The sequence below is a fragment of the Lepidochelys kempii genome, chromosome 28 (assembly GCF_965140285.1).
Source record: "Lepidochelys kempii isolate rLepKem1 chromosome 28, rLepKem1.hap1, whole genome shotgun sequence".
Taxonomy (NCBI): Eukaryota; Metazoa; Chordata; order Testudines; family Cheloniidae; genus Lepidochelys; species Lepidochelys kempii.
Window position 1 is genome coordinate 5522353 of NC_136407.1, and position 20025 is coordinate 5542377.

At 52.2% G+C, this 20025-nt stretch overlaps 1 protein-coding gene and 1 long non-coding RNA gene across 4 annotated transcripts in view; one reads left to right on the top strand and one right to left on the bottom strand.

Moving 5' to 3' along the window:
- Window positions 1-9991: 9991 nt before the first annotated feature.
- On the bottom strand, window positions 9992-17886 carry LOC140904269 (uncharacterized). Of its 3 annotated transcripts, none has more exons than XR_012156476.2 (3): window positions 17653-17886; window positions 10670-10773; window positions 9992-10350 (listed from the first exon to the last, which is right to left on the bottom strand). It is a non-coding gene; the product is annotated as an uncharacterized LOC140904269 (long non-coding RNA). The 3 variants fall into 3 exon arrangements; XR_012156475.2 differs by having other exon boundaries at window positions 17217-17886; XR_012156474.2 differs by having other exon boundaries at window positions 17189-17886.
- A 213-nt stretch (window positions 17887-18099) lies between these two features.
- Window positions 18100-20025, top strand: part of LOC144929099 (uncharacterized) — a 29793-nt gene continuing 27867 nt past the window's right edge. Inside the window, 1 exon segment of the mRNA XM_078850943.1 lies at window positions 18100-18317. The gene's annotated coding sequence lies outside the window, so the exon portion shown is untranslated.

The following is a 20025-nucleotide window of genomic DNA, read 5'->3' on the forward strand; positions in this document are numbered from 1 at the left end:
AGTGCTCATCTTTAAAAAAGAGAAGAAGGAGAATCCAGGGAACTACAGATCAATCAGCCTCACCTCAGTCTCTGGAAAAATCATGGAGCAGGTCCTCAAGGAAAACATTTTGAAGCACCTAAAGGAGAGGAAAGTGATCAGGAACAGTCAACATGGATTCACCAAGGGCAGGTCATGCCTGACCAACCTAATTTGCTTCTATGATGAGATAACTGGCTCTGTGGATGAGGGGAAAGCAGCAGACGTGTTGTTCCTTGACTTTAGCAAAGCTTTTGACACCTATCTCACAGTATTCTTGACAGCAAGTTAAAGAAGTACAGGCTGGATGGACGGACTAGATTGTGGATAGAAAGCTGGCTAGATTGTCGGGCTCAACGGGTAGTGAACAATGGCTCCATGTCTAGTTGGCAGCTGGTATCAAGCGAAGTGCCCCAGGGGCTGTCCTGGGGACAGTTTTGTTCAACATCTTCATAAATGATCTGGAGGATGGTGTGGATTGCACCCTCAGCAAGTTCGTGGATGACACTGAGCTGGCGGGAGTGGTAGATACACTGGAGGGTAGGGATAGGATACAGAGGGCCCTAGACAAATTAGAGGATTGGGCCAAAAGAAATCTGATGAGCTTCAACAAGGACAAGGGCAGAGTCCTGCACTTAGGATGGAAGAATCTCATGCATCGCTACAGGCTGGATACTGACTGGCTAAGCGGAAGTTCTGCAGAAAAGGACCTGGGGATTGCAGTGGATGAGAAACTGGATCTACAGTGTGCCCTTGTTGCCAAGAAGGCTAACGGCATATTGGGCTGCATTAGTAAGAGTACTGCCAGCAGAAAGGAGGTGGACAAATTGGAGAGAGTCCAGCGTAGGGCAACAAAAATGATTAGGGGGCTGGGGCACATGACTTACCAGCAGAGGCTGAGGGATCTGGGCTTATTTACTCTGCAGAAGAAAAGAGTGAGGGGGGATTTGATAGACGCTTTCGACTATGTTAAAAGCAGTTCCAAAGAGGCTGGAAGTAGGCAAATTTCAGTGGTGGCAAATGATTTTATTAAAAGGAAAACTATTTGAGGAAATTACTTGTAAAACCTTTTAACCCATTAGACTGTAAGGATCACTGACTTCTCCACTTCTCAAATTTGCAAAGGAAAGGCATAACATCTGTCAAAGGATGTGTCCAGCAGATAGGAAAACTGCAATCATCAACCATCAATATCAAGGAAAAGGCTGAAGTCTGTTGCCTTTCCGGTCAAAAAGCCATCTAATGGCTGGTCTACATGCAAAAGCTATATTGACATGGCCACATCTCTCAGGGGTGTGAAAAATCCACTCCCCTGAGAGAAGTAGTTAAACTGACCTGAGCCCCAGTCTAGACAGTGCTAGGTTGTTGGAAGAATGCTTCCTATGTTTGAAGTGTAGACATAGCCTTAGACAGATTGATCCCCTATGGGAAGCAAGTCATTACATCAATTTGAGGGCTTTTCTCTGCCTTTTCAGTCCCTGCTACAGACACCACCTAACAACTATTCCTGGTCACGGGATGGTGGCATTTCCAGGGACCCTGGCAGCTCTAGCCAGCATCTTGGTGGCTATTTTCCTGCTCAGAGCCACTGGCTTCTTCTCATGCCTTGTCCTGGGGGCCCAGATGTTGCCTGAATGTGAAGGAGCCAAGATGTTGGTGACCTTTCCCTCACCAAGGTGCCTTTGCTCATCAGTCTCCTGAACTCCAACTGGATGTGGTTTTTGTTCTTCTGCACAGCATAGCCCATGGAGAACAGGGATCTGCAAATGTGCATTCATATTATACCTTTGCTTATTGATGAAAACATAAACTAGACACTTAGAGGATTGGAACTGATTTCAGCTGATGGACAGGTTAGCTAGGTTTTTATGCATTTACACAGGATAATGTTGTGTGTTTAAATTCATTCGAAATATCCTCATCCAATGGAACTCATGAACATACTGTACTGGAAATGAATAAGAAAATGTTTTTATTTAAGAAAAAGGCTTCTAAGGGGGTACTTGGATTTGAACCAAGGACCACTTGGACCACAGTTTAACATTCTGTCACTGCACTATACCCCCATGATAATACTATCTTGCAGTCAGTGATCTTAAGGACCTTGAAGGACGGACCCTGCTTCAGAGACCTGTTCCATTACCAGACTATGGGTGGTTTTGAAAATGGGGTTTGACTAAACTTTATATATGCAGGTAAACACCACAGCGTGAATACCCACAGCCGTGGCTTCTCCCACTGACATAGCTACCACCTCTTGGGGAGGTGGATTAACTACACAGAGGGGACAGCTCTCTCCCAACAGCTTAGAGCAGAAGTCCAGACTGGCTCCATTTGGCACATTGAATGGTAAGACACCCCAGTGACTGCTTTAGTTCTGTAAGTGTGTCCATGGCTGAACAGCGAGAATTCCTGCCCATTTCCCTTCTGGCTGGAGCATGGTTAGTGTGTTTGTGGTTAATTGTTCATTCCCTGCCTTGACAATTCAGACAGTCCCTTTTCCCAACATGTTGGCAACACATCAGTGATTCCAGTGGCAGGTTTTCTCTGGGGCACTGAGATTTTTGGGGGAGTTGGTGGCTCCTTTCCTTCCCCACCCTGGAGTAAATTCAGATTTTTATTCCATCCTTGATGATTCATGGAACAACAACAGCAGCATGAAGAAAGAGGAGAGCGAATATCTCACTGTCAGGGATGAAGGTAGCCATGTCCCCTCTGTTTGACCATTGCCAGGGCAGGAGACAAGGTTTCAATGGAATTGAATGCCCAGGCTCAGACAAGAGAGTCAGAAGGATTTTGCCATCTGCGGCGAGGCAGACGGGTAGGGCCAGAGGCGCCCCAAGGACTAGAGCTGGTGCGGCAGCCTGGGTTGGGGGGAGGGAGGAGAAGGGGGCAGTGGGACTAAGTTAAATGTGAGCTCTGCTCTAGGCACTAGATGTCAGTTGCCTCTTGGAGCCAGGGATTGAACCCAGGCTCCCATTGGGGTAACGATATGGCTAGGTTTCCCCCAGACTTCACCTCTTTGATGAGCCTGCTTCCTCTGTCCAGGCAGGGGTCTCAGGTGACCTGCAAAGGACAGATTTTTGCACAGCAAACCAGCTGCAGCTCAGCAGAGACCCTATGGGTCTGATTCCCAATTGGTCCCTGCCCAGCATCCACAGCTGATGGCTTCCTTCCCCTGCAAGCCCCAGCTGCCAGACCCCAACCCCCCAGTCCTGTGGAGAGGACTTGGCAGGGAGGTGGTGGGATTGTGTCTGGGGCTTCTACCAGGAGCCCTGCCATCATGACAGGGAGCAATACTGCTCACATCTGCATTGAGTACCCCCACTGCAGATTGCCCCCAGAGCACCAAACTGTACCCCTCAGCTCCCCCTTGCAGGCCCAGTGGCAGCAATTCTGTCACGTCCCAGACCAACTGCACTGGCCCCCAAAGTGTGGGGCCTGGAGGGGTCACCACCTGCATGCCTAGGAGCCCTTTTAAATCACCCAGGCCCCTGGGCAATTGCCTCCTTTGCCCCCGCATCCACAGGCCTTCCCAGTTCTACCCCCCCAGCTGCCCATCTCCCTCCCCCAACTGTATCACCCAGATTCTCCCCCCACAGTGTCTTATTTTTGGGAACCAGTCCCCTGACTTAACCGATTAGACCCCACTCCCCTCCCAGAGCCAGGCCAAAAACCAGGACTTAGACAGGAATGGGGATTGGCCTGATGCCCAACCGTGCCACTTCCCATTCCTCCTGTCTCCTGGCAGTGGGCACAAAATGGTGTGATGAAGTGGGACTGTTCTTAATGTTTCCTCTGAATACTGTAGGGGTGCCTCAGTTTCCCCTATGCATTTCGCAAGTCTCTAGGTGGTGGGATAAGGGAGTGTAATTATTGCAGAGCAAAGGGCCAGTGTACATAAATGGCCGACACTCTGTTTCCTGTCAACTGATGCCCTGGGCCCTTCCCCCCTGAAAGGTGAGAGTGAAAGGGTTGGAGAACAAAGGAATCCGGTGACCTCCTGGCCTGGAAAGGGACAAAGCCCAGAGGAGGAGGGGCTGGAGGAGGAGTCAGTGGGGGCTGGCTGGAGACGTGAAGTGCAGATGGGGTTGTCTGGCTCACTGCCCCCCAAAATGGACCCGGCTGAGGGGTCCTGTTCTCTGTACCTACAAGCTCTGTTCTAGACCGTGTTCATAGAATATCAGGGTTGGAAGGGACCTCAGGAGGTCATTTAGTCTAGCCCCCTGCTCAAAGCAGGACCAATCCCCAATTTTTGCCCCAGATCCCTAAATGGCCCTCTCAAGGATTGAGCTTACAATGCTGGGTTTAGCAGGCCAATGCTCAAACCACTGAGCTATCCCTCCCCCCGTCATCTAATAAACCTCTGTTTTACTGGTTGGGTAAGAGTCACATCTGACTGCGGAGTTGGGGGGCAGGACCCTGTCTTTCCCCAGGACCCCGCCTGGGCGGACTCGCTGTGGGAAGCACACGGAGGGTCAGAGGATGCTGAATGCTCCGAGGTCAGAGCCAGGAAGGGGGAAGCTGTATGATCTTCTTGCCCTGAAGACAGTCTGCTCACAGAGAGTAGACTTCCCCAGAGTCCTGACTGGCTTTGTAGGGAGCAGTTCCAGAGCATCACCCAGGGACTCCGTGACAAGTGGTTCCATTATCTTCCCCCCAACCCCCTGCCGAGGGCATGGAAGTTTGCAAAGAGGGCAGGCAGAGCTGGAAAGGCCCCAGGTTCCCTGGGGCAGTCTTTCACCCCCCCCACCCCCACCCATAGGAAACACCACTGGCTTTATGAAAGGGATTAGTGGAGATGAGAAAGACAATGCCAATCTAGGTGGCTTCCCTGAGTGACAGCTGGAGATAGAATCCAGGAGTTCTGGCTCTCAGCCCCCCCTGCTCTAACCACTAGACCTCACTCCTCTCTCAGAGCTGGGGGCAAACACCTTCACACCACTAAACAGTAACTGCTGGTCCAGTGGTTAGAGCAGGGGAGGGGGCGGGGTGAGCAATCTGGGATCCAGGACTCCTGGTTTTTGTCACTGCCAATCTATCGGGAGGGGGGCCTAACTTGGCATTGTCTCTCACCTCCCCTAATTGCTCTAAATCTGGAGCATGGTTCCCACATGCAGGGGTGGCTAAGGGGACACATGGTCCCCCAGAGGGCTTTCAAGGCCTGATCATCCCTGGGTACATTTCCACACTCCCTGCTCCCACTCAGATGGGGGAGGAGATGGGGCTGCCCTGTGCCTACTGCAAGGACATGAGAGGATCAGGAGGTACCTAGGGGCCACAATTGGGCATTGTGCCAGCCCATGCCCCAACTCACTCCTGGGTTCTATCCTGGCTCTGGGACTGCAGTGGGGTCTAGTGGTTAGAGCAGGGAGGTAGGGGACTTGGAGCCCTTTGGGGGATGGTTTCCCCTGTGCCTCAGTTTCCCCTGGGTAACCTGATGCTGATTACTGCCTCTCATGGGGTTATGGGAAAAGAAGGAAGTCTAGGGGCAGTGCGGGAGGCATCCTCTCATCTCCCACACCATGGTTCGTCCTGCTCCCTCTTGTGGCATGGTATCTAAGGCCTTGTCTACACTTGCAGATGTAGAGCACCGGGAGTTAAACCAGCCCTTGCAGACAGCAGGAGGGAAAGTGCTGCAGTGTGTTCACACTGCCAGCTGCATGCGCAGTGGCGTGACCACATTTGTGGCACTTGCAGCGGCATTCGGAGCAGTGCATTATGGGCATCTATTTCACAGAGCACCTCTTCCCATTCTGGTGCTGAGGCTTGTGGGGGGGGGGTGTTGGATCATATTAAAGAAGTTCTGTATTAAAATCACAAATGAGTTTGATTCCCCAGAGTTTAAATTCCAGGGTATTACTAATTAAGAGGTCTCTTGGTTTTTGGTACTGTTTCTCTCCCTCTATGTGTGAAACTTGCAAGCTGCTAACTGTGTTAGTACATCCTAAGACAGAGTCTGTTCTCAAAGCAATTCACACAGAGAGAGACTCAAAGCAATACTCTGTAACAACAGAAACAGCACCCAAGAGACTCCCCACCCTTTTGTTGTATTCATCTCGCTTTGTTAACAATTGTGATTAAAACAGAGATAGAGGATGTATGTAGATGGATGCTTGGTGTGGATAATAACTGAATGATCAGGGAGGTGCCAGCCTAAGAATCCAGTGTCCATTGGCTGAAGAAGGCGTCAAGTAGAAATAACCAGAGGACCCCCGGAGGGCAGACTGGAATCCACCCAACAGCCTCAAGAATGGGAAAACCAAAGAACAAGATAACATCTAGCAGCACGGAGCTGTCAGGAATGTGACATCTGCTGACTGATTCAGCAAAAGCATGATGAAACAATTCCCATAGACTGGCATAGGAAGAAATTCCTATAAAAATGGACTCTAGAAAGTGAGAACTTTGCGGTCTGATTCTGCAAACCAACTTCCAGGAGCATCAGATGAGCATCTGACAAGGCCCTGCTCCCTCCTCATGTCCAGGCCACCTGGCCAGTGGCTTGGCATGAGCAACTCTAAGGCTGATAACTATGATAACAACCTTGCAGAACCTGTGTGTGTGTGTGTGTGTGAATGAATGTGTGAATAAATATGAGATTGAATGGAATGTTATAGCTATAACTAACTGCTTACTATGATTCTTTCTGTATTCACAATAAATGTGGTATTTTGCCTTTTCCCCTTTAATAAGATCCTGCTGGTTTTTATTTTATTGGTATAACATTTTGGTGGAGAATTGCGAAAGGGGGAATATTGGTAAAGAACCTCAGTTATTGTAAATATTGGTGTGCACACCGCCAGCTCTAGTGAGCTAGGCATTTCTATTAGGTTAACCAGACCTGCTGGACTCCGGGAAGCTAGCAGGGGACCTGCTGGCCTCCGAGAAGGTAGCAGGGAAGAACAGGTTAACCGGACCTGCTGGCCTCCGGGAAGGTAGCCCTTAATGCCATGGCTCATGAAACCATACACAGAGAGCCTTGACAGCAGGAAGGAGTGGTTCAACAACAGGCTGAGCTAGTGCAGAATGACTGTAGAGGGGGTTCTGGCCATTTAAAGGCCCACTAGGTGCTGTCTGTATGGGAAACTGGACCTGGCTGATGACAACATCCCTACAGTTATAGCCATGTGCTGTACTCTCCATAACATTTGTGAAGGGAAGGGTGAAAACTTCACTCAGGCATGGACCGCCTGGAGGCTGAAATTGAACAGCCAGAGACCAGGGCTATTAGACGGGCCCAGTGCGGGGCCATAAGGATTAGGGATGCCTTGAGGGAACAATTCGATGCTGAAAGCCACCGGTAATGTGTGGTGCCCTGCACGGGAGTGAAGAACGCTGGTTCCAGTGCTAGCAGGCATCTGTGTTTGCTATGTATGATGCACTGACTTGCAGCGCCTGTAGCTTTCCTGGGCTGTGCTATCATTTACTTAATGCAATAAAGAATGTTTCCAAAACCAAAAACATTCATTTATTGGGAAAAAAACACAACTCCTGGAGAAATACACATGGCATGACACATCTGTGCTGTGTGGGAGGAAGGAAGGGGGCAGGGTGGGGAATAGAACAATCACAGATTTGCATATGTCCTGTTATCATAGTCAGCCTTCCTGTCTGGAGTGTCATGCCATGAGTGCTGCACTTCAGGCTGGCTAAAATGCCTGGTGATGGAGCTTGAGTGCAGTGGCTAAGGGTCGTAGTTTGCAGGGCTGGGCGGTGAAGGTAAAGGTGTTGGAGGTGACTGGTGGTGATAAGAAACCAAATGTTGGAGAAAATGGGTTAGCGGTGATATGGGGGTGCAAGGGAAATAGTTTTGGGACACGGGTTGCGGGGGGGGAGGGGGAGTAGTGCTCTGCCTGCCTTGCTACAAGCACCTGCTTTGAGTCTGCTTGGCGCTCCGTAATGCTTATGAGCCGCTCCGTAATGCTTATGAGCCGCTCCATGCTTTGGTGCTGGCGCGGGGGTGCCGGTGTAGTGTAGTAAAGTGCTCTCCATAGCGGTGTCCTGAGCATGCTCAATACATCTGCTGAAGCCACTTCATAGAATCATAGAATATCAGGGTTGGAAGGGACCCCAGAAGGTCATCTAGTCCAACCCCCTGCTCAAATCAGGGTTGGAAGGGACCCCAGAAGGTCATCTAGTCCAACCCCCTGCTCAAAGCACTTCCCTTCACCCTGCCCTTATTAGCCGTAGGATTCTGCGGACTGCTTTTGACAGGGGTTAAAAAGTGGCAAAGGGAGCGAATCGGAGCAGGGGGTGGAAATTGACTGGTCGGGGGGGGGGGGGGGTCAAGCTTCTGGAGGCAGCATTAGGAGAGGGGCTAAAGGGTAAAACCAGGAATGAAGCGGGGAGGAGGCAGAGTTCAGACCAGGAGTGAGGTGCTGGCAGAGGGTGACAGAGGGCAAAACCCAGCACAGGCAGGGGCACAGGGGGTAGCAGTTACCCCAGTGGGACTGAGACACCGGTGCTTTGCAAAATAGTTTGTTGGGGGGGGAGGGGAGAGGCTTTTTTATTTGAGTAAAGTAGCTTTTTTGTATCGTCACACAAACGGAACATGCTCAATAACATCTGCTGAAGCCACTGCCCTTCACCCTGCCCTTATTAGCCGTAAAATTCGGCTCACTGCTAATTACAGGGGTTTTAAAAGAGGTAAAGGGGGCGAATTAGAGCAGGGGGGTGCCCAGGGTCAGAGCAGGGGGCGGAAATTGACTGGTCAGGGGGGTCAAGCAGCTGGAGGCAGGATTAGGAGAGGGGCTAAAGGCAAAATCAGGGCTGCTGGGGAGGAGCAGGAGAGAAGCTTGGGATGAGGCGCTGACAGAGGGCAAAACCTGGCACAGGGCAGGGGTACAGTGGGTAACAGTTACCCCAGTGGGACTGAGACCCCAGGGTTTCAAAAATGGTGGGGGAGAAAGGGGCTTTTTTAATTTCCCCTCTCACAGACAGCACCTCTCAGCATCTGCCTCCCAGGGCTGGGTTCTTAAAGGCACAGGCATCTCAATGCCTAGTCAATGCAACTCCTCTTTGTCTGATCTAAACTACTGAGCCCTGGTCTACACTATGAGTTTAGGATGGATTTAGGAGCATTAGATTGATTTAGCCTTACACCCGTCCACACTCCGAAGCTATTTTTTCTGACTTTAAGGGCTCTTAAAATCAGTTCTGTACTCCACCCCGATGAGTGGATTAGCGCTGAAATTGACCTTGCTGGGTCCAATTTAGGGTAGTGTGGATGCAATTCAACGGTGTTAGCCTCTGGGAGCTATCCCAGAGTGCTCCATTGTAACCGCTCTGGACAGCACTCTCAACTCAGATGCACTGGCCAGGTAGACAGGAAAAGCCCCACGAACTTTTGAATTTCATTTCCTGTTTGGCCAGCGTGGCGAGCTGATCAGCACAGGTGACCATGCACTCCCATAATCACAAAAGAGCTCCAGCATGGACCGAACAGGAGGTACTGGAGCTGATCGCTGTATGGGGAGACGAATCCGTGCTATCAGAACTCCATTCGAAAAGACGAAATGCCAAGATATTTGAAAAAAATCTCCAAGGGCATGTAGGACAGAGGCTATAACAGGGACCCGCAGCAGTGCCACGTGAAACTTACGGAGCTCAGGCAAGCCCACCAAAGAACCAGAGAGGCAAACGGCCACTCCGGATCAGAGCCCCAGATATGCCGCTTCTATGATGAGCTGCATGCCATCCCAGGGGGTGCCCCTACAACTACCCCAGCCCTGTGTGTGGACTCCATTAATGGATTCTCACGCAACAGGGATGCAGATTTTGGGGACGAGGAAGATGATGATGAGGAGGTTGACACACAGCAAGCAAGCAGATAAACTGTTTCCCCTAACAGCCAGGACCTGTTTTTCACCCTGGATCTAGTACCTTTCCAACCCACCGAAGGTGGGCTCCTGAACATAGAAGGCGGAGAAGGAACCTCTGGTGAGTGTACCTTTGTAAATATAATACACAGTTTAAAAGCAAGTGTGTTTAATGATTAATTTTCCTCGAAGACTTGGGATGCATTTGCGGCCAGTACAGCTACTGGAAAAGTCTGTTAATGTGTCTGGGGATGGGGCGGAAATCCTCTAGGGACATCTCAATGAAGCTCTCCTGGATGTATTCCCAAAGCCTTTGCAAAAGGTTTCTAGGCAGAGCAACCTTATTCCGTGCTCCCTGGTAGGACACTTTACCACGGCAGGCCAGCAGCACGTAGTCTGGAATCATTCCATAACAAAGCATGGCAGTGTATGGTCCCGGTGTTTGCTGGCATTCAAGCAACATCCGTTCTTTATCCCTCTGTGTTATCCTCAGGAGAGTATTCAGGGTCACCTGGTTGAAATAGGGGAATTTTATTAAGGGGACATTCAGAGGTGGCTGTTCCTGCTGGGCTGTTTGCCTCTGGTTGAACAGAAACCATCCCCGCAGTGCGGGGAGTGGTGAAGCGATCATCCCAGAGAGTTCTGTGTGTGGGGTTTGGGGGTGGGGGGGTGGTTAGTTCGGTTTGTGCTGCACGTTAACCCGAAAACCGCAGCCCCTCCTTTTAAAGGGCCAACCCAATGGGTGCTTGGTATGTGAAATGAGGGTGCTGCTGTTTGAAACCATTCCCACATGTTAGGAAGGTTAAAGAAGCCAAAAGACTGTGGCTTACCATGGCTGCCTGCAAGCCGAATTCTGTTGCCCGCCGGCACCTGCGCGTGTGATCTCTCACACCATACCAATAGAAGGTCCCCGATATAAGAGGCAAAATGCGACCTTGTAAAGAAAGCACACGTGCTATGTAATGTTAACAGCTTGGTTCACCATGAAAGAGTCTACCAGTTGTTCTCTAAAATGTCTCTTTTTAAAGACTAATCTCCCTTTTTTCCCTCCTGCAGCTGCAAATGTTTCATTGCTCCACGTATCATCTCCGTTCCAGAGACTATCTAAGATTAGAAGCCGAAAAAAATGCACTCACGATGAAATGCTCTCTGAACTCATGCAGTCCTCCCACACTGAAAGAGCCCAGCACAATGCGTGGAGGGAGACAATGTCAGAGTCCAGGAAAGCACAAAATGAACGCGAGGACAGGAGGGACGAGCGAGAGGAGAGGAGGCAGGATGCAATGCTGAGGCTCCTGGAGGATCAAACTGATGTTCCGGCATATGGTTGAGGTGCAGGAAAGGCAACAGGAGCACAGACCGCCGCTGCAGCCACTGTGTAACTGCCCGCCCTCCTCCCCAAGTACCATAGCCTCCTCACCCAGAAGCCCAAGAACGTGGGGGGAGCCCTCTGGGCACCCAACCACTCCACCTCAGAGGACTGCCCAAGCAACCGAAAGCTGGCATTCAACAAGGTTTGAAGTGCAGTGTGACCTTGTCCTTCCATCCTCCCCTCCTCCACCACCGCACCCAGTGCTTCCCTCTTCCCCCACCCCCCCCCAGGCTACCTTGGCAGTTATCCCCCCAGTTGTGTGACGAATTAATAAAGAATGCATGAATTTGAAACAACAATGACTTTATTGGCTCTGCAAGCGGTGATCAAAGGGGGAGGGGAGGGCGGTTGGCGTATAGGAAAGTAGAGTGAAGCAAGGGGGCAGGTTTTCACCAAGGAGAAACAAACAGAACTGTCATACCGGAGCCTGGCCAGTCATGAAACTGGTTTTCAAAGCTTCTCTGATGCGCAGCACACCCTGCTGTGCTCTTCTAACCGCCCTGGTGTCTGGCTGCGTGTAATCAGGGGCCAGGCGATTTGCCTCAACCTCCCACCCCGCCATAAACGTCTCCCCCTTACTCTCACAGACATTGTGGAGCGCACAGCAAGCAGTAATAATGATGGGAATATTGGTTTCGCTGAGGTCTGAGTCAGTAAACTGCCCTAGATGCTTTTAAACATCCAAATGCACATTCTTCCACCATTCTGCACTTGCTTAGCCGATAGTTGAACCGCTCCTGACTACTGTCCAGGGTGCCTGTGTACGGCTTCATGAGCCATGGCAATAAGGGGTAGGCTGGATCCCCAAGGATAACTATAGGCATTTCAACATCCCCAACGGTTATTTTCTGGTCTGGGAAGTAAGTTCCTTCAAACTACTCAAACAGACCAGAGTTCCTGAAGATGTGAGCATCATGCACCTTTCCCGGCCATCCCACGTTGATGTTGGTGAAACGTCCCTTGTGATCCACCAGTGCTTGCAGCACCATTGAAAAGTACCCCTTTTGGTTTATGTACTGGCTGCCAAGGTGGTCCGCTCCCAAGACAAGGATATGCGTTCCATCTATTGCCCCACCAGTTAGGGAATCCCATCGCAGCAAAGCCATCCACTATGACCTGCACATTTCCCAGAGTCACTACCCTTGATAGCAGCAGCTCAGTGATCCCGTTGGCTATTTGGATTACAGCAGCCCCCACAGTAGATTTGCCCACTCCAAATTGATTCCCAACTGACCAGTAGCTGTCTGGCGTTGCAAGCTTAGAATCATGGAATCATAGAATATCAGGGTTGGAAGGGACCCCAGAAGGTCATCTAGTCCAACCCCCTGCTCGAAGCAGGACCAATTCCCAGTTAAATCATCCCAGCCAGGGCTTTGTCAAGCCTGACCTTAAAAACCTCTAAGGAAGGAGATTCTACCATCTCCCTAGGGAACGCATTCCAGTGTTTCACCACCCTCTTAGTGAAAAAGTTTTTCCTAATATCCAATCTAAACCTCCCCCACTGCAACTTGAGACCATTCCTCCTCGTTCTGTCATCTGCTACCATTGAGAACAGCCTAGAGCCGTCCTCTTTGGAAGCCCCTTTCAGGTAGTTGAAAGCAGCTATCAAATCCCCCCTCATTCTTCTCTTCTGCAGGCTAAACAATCCCAGCTCCCTCAGCCTCTCCTCATAAGTCATGTGTTCCAGTCCCCTAATCATTTTTGTTGCCCTTCGCTGGACTCTCTCCAATTTATCCACATCCTTCTTGAAGTGTGGGGCCCAAAACTGCACACAGTACTCCAGATGAGGCCTCACCAATGTCGAATAGAGGGGAACGATCACGTCCCTCGATCTGCTCGCTATGCCCCTACTTATACATCCCAAAATGCCATTGGCCTTCTTGGCAACAAGGGCACACTGCTGACTCTTATCCAGCTTCTCGTCCACTGTCACCCCTAGGTCCTTTTCCGCAGAACTGCTGCCTAGCCATTCGGTCCCTAGTCTGTAGCTGTGCATTGGGTTCTTCCGTCCTAAGTGCAGGACCCTGCACTTATCCTTATTGAACCTCATCAGGAACCTTCCACAGGGCTAACACCACTCGCTTGTGAACTGTGAGGGCTGCTCTCATCTTGGTATTCTGGTGCTTCAGGGCAGGGGAAAGCAAGTCACAAAGTTCCATAAAAGTGCCCTTACGCGTGCGAAAGTTTCGCAGCCATTGTGAATTGTCCCAGATGTGCAACACTATGCGGTCCCACCAGTCTGTGCTTGTTTCCCAGGCCCAGAATCGGTGTTCCATGGCATGAGCCTGCCCCATTGCCACCAGGATGGCCAAATTTTTGGGTCCCGTACTATGAGAAGTCTGTGTCCATGTCCTCATCACTCTTCTCATCGTGCTGCCATCGCCTACTCGCCTGCTCTTGCAGGTTCTGGTTCTGCATATACTGCTGGATAATGTGCGTGGTGTTTAGAGCGGTCACAACTGCCGCAGTGATCTGAGCAGGCTCCATGCTTGCCATGATATGGCATGAGCAGGAGAGCAGAGTTGCAGCGGAAGCGGCGGGTGGATGACGATGCTGATAGCAATATGGCACCCGCACGGAAAAAGGCGCAAAATGATTGTCAGCCATTGCTTTCACAGAGGGAGGAGCAGGGGGTAGGCTGGCAGCAGATGGTGCAGTATGACGGCTAGCCATCATTATCTCCTGGGTGCTAGCCAGCAGACAGTGCAGCACTAGTGCTAGCTGTCATCGTCTCCTGGGTGCTTGCAGTGCTGCTGGCTGGGAGAGCAGCCTGAGGCAGAATGGCCTCCTCAAGGATTGAACTCACAACCCGGGGTTTAGCAGGCCAATGGTCAAACCGCTGAGCTATCCCTCTGCAAATAGTCCAGGCAGCACTGAATCTCCATTAGACAAAACTTAAAGAAGACAATGACCTGAGTCACTCCCATTTATGTCCAGGCACTCCTGACAGACCTCACCAAGATCTGCCAGGAGCACCCCAATCAACCTCACGGAGGCCGGCCAAGAGCAGCCAGGAGACGATGAGGACAGATACCAGTCATACTGCACCGTCTGCTGCCACAAGACAACGAGCTGCTGCTGTGTAGCAATGCAGTCCCACGTCTGCCAGCACCCAGGAGATGTAGGGTGACGGTGAGCTGAGTGGGCTCCATGCTTGCCGCGGTATGGCGTCTGCACGGGTAACCCAGGAAAAAAGGCGTGAAACGATTGTCTGCCGTTGCTTTCACGGGGGGTGGGAGGGCTGATGACATGTACCGAGAACCACCCGCGACAATGTTTTTTGCCCCATAAGGCATTGGGATCTCAACCCAGAATTCCAATGGGCGGCGGAGACTGCGGGAACTGTGGGATAGCCACCCACAGTGCAATGCTCCAGAAGTTGACACTAGCCTCAGTACTGTGGACGCACTCCACCGACTTAATCGTCTTATGGGGGGGGGGGAACGGACACAATCGACTGTATAAAAATCGCTTTCTAAAAAATCGACTTCTATAAATTCGACCTAATTTTGTACTGTAGACTAGATGACCTCCTGAGGTCCCTTCCAACCCTGATATTCTCTGATTCTATGATTAGATTCCAGGGCCTTGTACCATCCAGAAACATATGCAGCAGCGAGAGGTCCTACTTTGTAAAAAAGGACATCTCATGTAGCTAATTCAAGCAGTCTCACATGTAAAACCAAACTGATAGCTTTCTTTAACAGTGGAACAAGCCTTGTGGATGGGGGGAAGTGGTTGGCATGGTCTGTCTTGCCTTTAGTAAGGCTTTTGATACTGTGTCCCATGACCTTCTCATAAACAAACTACGGAAATGCAACGTAGATGGAGCTAAAATAAGATGGGTGCAAAACTAGTCTGAAAACAGTTCCAACAGCAGTTATCAGTGATTCACAGGCTGAAAGGGCTGAGTCAAGCTGAAAGGGCATAACGAGTGGGGTTCTCCAGGGATCAGTTCTGGCTAAGTTTCTATTCAAAATCTTCATCCGTGATTCAGATAATAGCATAGAGCAGTGGTCCCCAACCTTTCTGTGGGAACAGCACATTCCTATTCCCAACAGACTGTGGCGAGCGCCAAACACCCCGCCGCCAAAATGGCGCTGAGAAGTGGCAGCGGAAAGAAGCCTCGCTGCCGAAATACCGCCGAGAAACAGCGACACCTGGGGGTGGCATATCGGCGGGTGGTTCTCAGGTGGCCGCACTCGGCGACGGCATTTCGGCGGCGCGGTGCCCATAGGGCACCGCGTTCGGGACCCCGGCACAGGGAGTACCGTTGCCGCCACAGGGTGCCCGAGGCAAGCAACCGCTGGGTTTGCTGCCCGGTGTGCGCTGCGCCCATGATCACAACGGGGCGGAGAAGCAGGGAGATTTATTTGGTGCTCCAAATAGGGCGCAGGGAGACTGGGCTGGCTCAAACCCTGCCGCCCCGCACGCAGGTTCCAGTATACCTTTGCCTACCTCACTACACACGCTTACGCAACCAATGCCCCGTTGCCCCGCACAAAAAGGGAAGAAGGAAGATCCTGGGAACTACAGGCCAGTCAGCCTCACCTCAGTCCCTGGAAAAATCATGGAGCAGGTCCTCAAAGAATCAATCCTGAAGCACTTGCATGAGAGGAAAGTGGTCAGGAACAGCCAGCATGGATTCACCAAGGGAAGGTCATGCCTGACTAATCTAATCGCCTTTTATGATGAGATTACTGGTTCTGTGGATGAAGGGAAAGCAGTGGATGTATTGTTTCTTGACTTTAGCAAAGCTTTTGACACGGTCTCCCATAGTATTCTTGTCAGCAAGTTAAGGAAGTATGGGCTGGATGAATGCACTATAAGGTGGGTAGAAAGCTGGCTAAATTGTCGGGCTCAACGGGTAGTGATCAATGGCTCCATGTCTAGTTGGCAGCCGGTATCAAGTGGAGTGCCCCAAGGGTCGGTCCTGGGGCCGGTTTTATTCAATATCTTCATAAATGATCTGGAGGATGGTGTGGATTGCACTCTGAGCAAATTTGCGGATGATACTAAACTGGGAGGAGTGGTAGATACGCTGGAGGGGAGGGATAGGATACAGAAGGACCTAGACGAATTGGAAGATTGGGCCAAAAGGAATCTGATGAGGTTCAATAAGGATAAGTGCAGGGTCCTGCACTTAGGACGGAAGAACCCAATGCACAGCTACAGACTAGGGACCGAATGGCTAGGCAGCAGTTCTGCAGAAAAGGACCTAGGGGTGACAGTGGACGAGAAGCTGGATATGAGTCAGCAGTGTGCCCTTGTTGCCAAGAAGGCCAATGGCATTTTGGGATGTATAAGTAGGGGCATAGCGAGCAGATCGAGGGACGTGATCGTTCCCCTCTATTTGACATTGGTGAGGCCTCATCTGGAGTACTGTGTGCAGTTTTGGGCCCCACACTTCAAGAAGGATGTGGATAAATTGGAGAGAGTCCAGCGAAGGGCAACAAAAATGATTAGGGGTCTGGAACACATGAGTTATGAGGAGAGGCTGAGGGAGCTGGGATTGTTTAGCCTGCAGAAGAGAAGAATGAGGGGGGATTTGATAGCTGCTTTCAACTACCTGAAAGGTGGATCCAAAGAGGATGGCTCTAGACTGTTCTCAATGGTAGCAGATGACAGAACGAGGAGTAATGGTCTCAAGTTGCAGTGGGGGAGGTTTAGATTGGATATTAGGAAAAACTTTTTCACTAAGAGGGTGGTGAAACACTGGAATGCGTTACCTAGGGAGGTGGTAGAATCTCCTTCCTTAGAGGTTTTTAAGGTCAGGCTTGACAAAGCCCTGGCTGGGATGATTTAACTGGGAATTGGTCCTGCTTCGAGCAGGGGGTTGGACTAGATGACCTTCTGGGGTCCCTTCCAACCCTGATATTCTATGATTCTATGAAATACCGCAGCCAATCAGCTAAAGCAGCCAGTTGGGGTTTTCCTCAGCAGCATTATCCGGGCCTTATTTGGCCCCATCGCTTACCGGCTTTTGCTAAACATTTCCGCCTCACCTATCTGCTTCCCAGGCCGAAGCTGGCCTTGGCTGGCGAGCCGAGCGCGGAGCCGCCTGCCCCCGCGCGCTGGCTCCCTCGGCGTCGCGCCGGGTCCAAGGAGCAAAGGGGCCTCGGTCTACTGGGGCCCAGGGCAGGAGGGCTTCCTCGGCGCTTGGCGGGCTTCCACCCCCGCGAGTCACCTAGGGCAGCGCCCAGCGCCCCCGACGGGGCAAGGGCGGCCCCGGGCGGGGGCCCGCGGGAAGGGTGCGACGCTGCCGCCCAAGCCCCGGGCGGGCGGCCGCCCCGCTCCCCGCCGGGTTAGGCCTCCCGCGGCGCCTTGGGCCCGGTCGCCGGGAAGAGGCGGGCAAACTGGCGGTAACGGCCACCGGCAGCACGTTCCCGGGGGGGGGGGGGGGAGCCACAGCGGCCCCGCCCCCGGGTCTCGCTCCGGTACCTGGAGGCTGCAGCTCCCCGGGCCAGGCGGGGGGAGGGGGGGGGGGTGAATGAAGGTCTCCCCGGCACAGACCCTTCGGCCCCACCTCTGCGCATGCCCCCACTCGCCCCCTGCGCATGCCCAGAGCCGGGAGACACAAAACCCTCCTCCGCGTTCCGGAGAGGCTCCGACGGCCCCGCGCGAGCCGTAGCGCCCCCCTCGCGCCTTCGCAGCCCGGCTCGTCCCCGGGCCCCACCCTCCGAACGTCACTTCCGCTCCCAGGAGGGTCAGGAACTACCTCTCCCAGCGTGCCCCGGGGGGCCTTACCGGCACAGGTAAGGGAGGGTTTCCAGCAGCTGTTATTGCGCATGCTCGGTGCGAGCCCTAGTGGGGTTTGCAGCCGGGCCCAGAGCGGGGGGGGGAGCACCTTGGGGGGGGCCGGGAGAACAAAGCCCAGAGCCCGGGGGCGGGGCAGCTCCTGGGGGCGGGGCTCGGGCCTGGGCCAGACGCTGCTGCTGCCTCCGTGGGACCCGGGAGCCCGGGCTGGGCAGCGGCTGCTCCCCCCCGCGGGGTCTGTGCTGGGGGGGCCCGTCATTAACCCCTCCGTGCCCGGCCGGGGGGGGTTTCTCCAGCCGGGACCAGCCCCCCGGGCTCTGCCCGCCCCCGCCCGCAGCCGGAGCCCCCCGGTGAGTGAGAGACCCCGGGGGGGGGGGAAGCGACTCTCTGCCCCCGGGAACCGGGGAGAAGCCTCGGGGCTGCCTCAGCCCCGGCGGAGCCGCCGCCAGGATCTGCCCCCGGCCCCGCTGGGATGGGGGGGCAGAGACTGGGGCCCGGCGGGGGGGGTCTCGGGGGGGATCGGGCGGGGGGGGCAGAAGCCGGAGTAGCCGGGGGGGGGTTGAATTCCCGGGGGGGGGAAGTGGGGGGCGGGGGAAGGGGGGGAGTTAATTGGATCCTGTCCCTGTTTGTGCCACTCGCCTCTCAGCCCCGATACAAATTCCCTCCGGCTCGTCCCCTTTTCTCTCTCAGCATCTCACACGTGGCTGCAAACTCCGGGGCGATTCCCCCCCTTTCCCCTCAAATGATCCGCTCTCTCGTCTCTCCTCATCCCCCCCGGTCTCTCCCTAATTCTCAAATGTCCGTTTAAAATCTCCTCCCATTTGGGGGGGGGGGGTTCCCACCCATTTTATCTGCAGTGATTTGTCCTTGTTTAGGTGGGAAATTGTTGCCTGGAGTCATTCCCCAAAACATGGCTGCCCCTGGAGTGGGGGTGGGAGGAAGCACGTGTCCCCCATGAAGACTGCCCCAGACCCCGGTTTCCCAATCCCAGTTGCTGCCCCCTAACTGCCAACACAGTTGCCCCCCAGTTGCCAGTCACCTGCCCATCCCCCACTACTGGCCCCTCACCTCACCCAGGGGGCCCTCCAGCTCCCCCTCCTTTGCCCTCTTCAATCAGCTCCTCAGAGGGCTCCCTGCTGCCCCCGTGAATGGTGGGGAGGGACCATCACTTTCTGTTTATGTATTGGACACTCATATAAAATCCCTTCAAACAGTCCCCCTTTTCCCTTTAATTATTTAATAGCAATATGAAATCCCCTCCGATCTTGGTGTTTTTCCTCTCATGTTCTCAATTGTGTCGTTTGTGATATGCGTTCTCTGCAAATCTCAAGGATGGATATAAAATACTCTAAACGTTTGCTCCAGTTTTTCTCTAATTGTCTATTTCTAATTATATGTCCTGAGATTTTTCCCTGTCTCTCTAATTATAAAATACTAAGAACATCTCATATTTACACCTTTTCTCAGATTCCTGCGTATGGATATGAAATGTTTGTAACTGTTGCCCATTTCCGCTCTATTCATATATCAAATATTGATGTAAAATACACTCCGATTTTACCTCAGATCAACAACTGATATAAAATCCCTCTGAATTTCCACTTTCCTCTCTATAATTTGCAAAAATGGATCCAAAATCCTTCAGATTTCTTCCCTTTCTCTTTCATTTCTGAACATTGATCTCAAAACTCAGGCTTTCCCTCTCACTATGTCATTATCAAATGTCAATTAAAAAGCCTCTTGAGTTTGGGGCTGTTCCCCATGTTTCTAAATCCCAGCAACAACTTCGTCCTTGGAGGGAACCTGTGGCCCTGAGTCGTTCTTCAACCTGGAGGTTGCAGGGGGTTAAATTGCCAGTGATCATCTTCCCCCTCTCCTTTGAGAATCATTTGTTCCCCGCTGTATCTCTGTTAAAATGTTTGCCGATGAAAGAGATCAGCCACATATTTAATACACATCAAATCCAGAGGACTCCCCCTGTTTGGGGGATCAGTGGTTCCCCACTGGTAACAGGAGAGTTGGCTGGACCTTTTTCTTTTCTCCAGCTGGCACAAAATG